Genomic DNA, 2,500 nt, shown 5'->3' on the forward strand with positions numbered 1-2,500 from the left:
TTCCTTCCCCTACCCTTCATCCTCCTCCCGCCCTCTTATTCATCTTCTTCCCCCATCCCCCTCTTCCCCTCTTCCTCCATCCCCCTTTCTTCCAATCCTTCCCCACCTCCCTCCCCTTCCCTTGTTATACTTCATCCTCTCAAAATATGGATTTTGTATTTCCTTTCAGGCCAGCAGACTTGGCGCGTCAGTCACCCAGTTTCTGACAGCGAGCGTCACTGTTATCGGGTCCCATGAAGCCCATGTCTGCTGCTGGCACGTGACAAGAGTGTCTCTGTGACGTCACATCGTGGGTCACTTCCCCCCCCCCCCCCCCCCGCCTCTCCTCTTCCTACCACTCTCTCTCTCTTTCTCCCACGTCGTCTCCTTCTCCTTTTTGGTTTTCTCTCTTTGATTCGCTTTTTCTCTTTCTCTTTTATCTCTCTGGTTCTCTGTCTGGATGTTTTCGTTTTGTCTTTTATCTCTCTCTCTCTCTCTCTCTCTCTCTCTCTCTCTCTCTCTCTCTCTCCCTCTTCCCCCTCCCCCTCTCCCTGCCTTTACTCCCTCCCTCCTATCTTCTCTTTCCTCTCTCCCAGGCACCCCCTTCTCTCTTTGTCTTCTGTCACTCTTGCTACCTTGTCACTCCCCACCCCCCCTCCGTGGCACTCTCTTTCCCTCTTCTTCTCTTCTTCTCCCTGTCGTTTTTTTTCTTTTTCTTCTTTTTTTTTTTCCCTCGCCCCTCCTGCTGTCACTCATTTTCCTCTCTATCACTCTCCCTCGTCCTCCTCCTCTCTCCTTCTGCCTCTCCCACTCCTTTTCACTATTCCCTCCTCGTTCCTTCCGTCGCTGTCTCTCTCTCTCTCTCTCTCTCTCTCTCTCTCTCTCTCTCTCTCTCTCTCTCTCTCTCTCTCTCTCTCTCTCTCTCTCTCTCTCTCTCTCTCTCTTTCCCTTTCCCTCCATCTTTCTTCCCCGTTCCTAACACCTTCCCTCCTTCCTTTCTACCATGTATCTTTCTCTCTCTCTCACTCTCTCTCTCTCTCTTTTTTTCCTCTCACACTCCCTCCTCCTCCTCTTCATCCTCAGCATCATCATTATCCTTTTCCTCCTCATTCTCCTCCTCCTCCTTTTCCTCCTCCTCCTCCTCCTCCTCCTCCTCCTCCTCCTCCTCCTCCCTTATCGCTCGCTCGCCCCCCCCCCCCCCACTTCCCCCTCCACACATCATGGAGCTTAAAGACAGATAAAATCGATACATTGTTAAAGCGAGAAAGAAAAGAGGACTATATATATTGGGTGTTATGTGTTACAGGGCCACATCTTTATCCTTCGCTTTCGCTTGCTTTGACTTTGAATATTGATAGTAAATGTTAATAGGAAGAACTGAATATGAAAAATGAGGAAAACATAACCGTAGAGTTAATTAGCGATATTAATAAAGACAATGATACTACTACTGCGACTAAGACTATTGATAATAAAAACAGTAATGATAATATTGATATCAATAATAATAGTGATAATGTGAATTATGATAATGATAACGATGATAATAATAATAATGTTACTAACAATTATAATGATAACAAAAATAATGATAACATCAATAAGGATATTTATAAAAGGCTTGATAGTACTAAGGATGATGATGATAACAACTATAACAGTGATAATAACAATAATAATAATAATAACAATTATAATCATAATGATGATAATGGTAATAACGATAATACAAGTAACGACAAGAATTGTAATAATAGTGATAATACTGATAGTAGTAATGATAAATGATGAAATAATAACTATAACAAAAATTATAATGATAATAACAATGGTAAGGATAATAACAATAGCAATAAAGAAAGTGAAGATAATAATACCAATAATGATAATAATAATACTGATAATAATGATGATGATAATAATCGTCATCATAATCATAATATCATTATCGATAAAAAACAATATGTTAATAATACTAATTATAATGACAAAATTAATACTTATAACAATCATAAGGACTATAATAAGGATAATAATACCGACAATGATAGTAATAACAATATTGATGGCAGTAGTATTGATAATGATAATAGTAGTTGAAATAGTAACAATAATATTGAAGATAACGGTGATCATGATGATAAAGATGATAATAGTAATGATAATAGTAATGATAGTAACAATAAGAATGATTTTAATAATGATGATAATAATGATAATAATAATAATAATATTAATAGAAGTAGTTGTGGTAATAATGATAATAATTACAATAAAAACAACAACAAAAAGATTAATGATAATGATAATTATTATTATAATATTGATAATGATAATAATAAAAATAATGATAGTGATAATAATGATAACAATAATAATGATAATGATAATGATGATAACAGCAAGGATTATAATAATGATAATAATAATGATACAGTTATGATAATGACAATCAAAATAACGAAAATTACAATAATGATGATGATAATGAAAGCCATGTTAATACTGACAAAACAAAAAA

General features: G+C 36.6%; 1 long non-coding RNA gene across 1 annotated transcript in view; it reads right to left on the reverse strand.

Annotated features, from left to right (window-relative positions):
- The window catches only part of LOC125031386, a 101,258-nt gene that overhangs the window by 61,432 nt on the left and 37,326 nt on the right, over positions 1 to 2,500 (reverse strand). The window lies entirely within an intron of this gene.

Source organism: Penaeus chinensis, chromosome 13, assembly GCF_019202785.1.
Source record: "Penaeus chinensis breed Huanghai No. 1 chromosome 13, ASM1920278v2, whole genome shotgun sequence".
In the NCBI taxonomy this organism is placed as follows: Eukaryota; Metazoa; Arthropoda; class Malacostraca; order Decapoda; family Penaeidae; genus Penaeus; species Penaeus chinensis.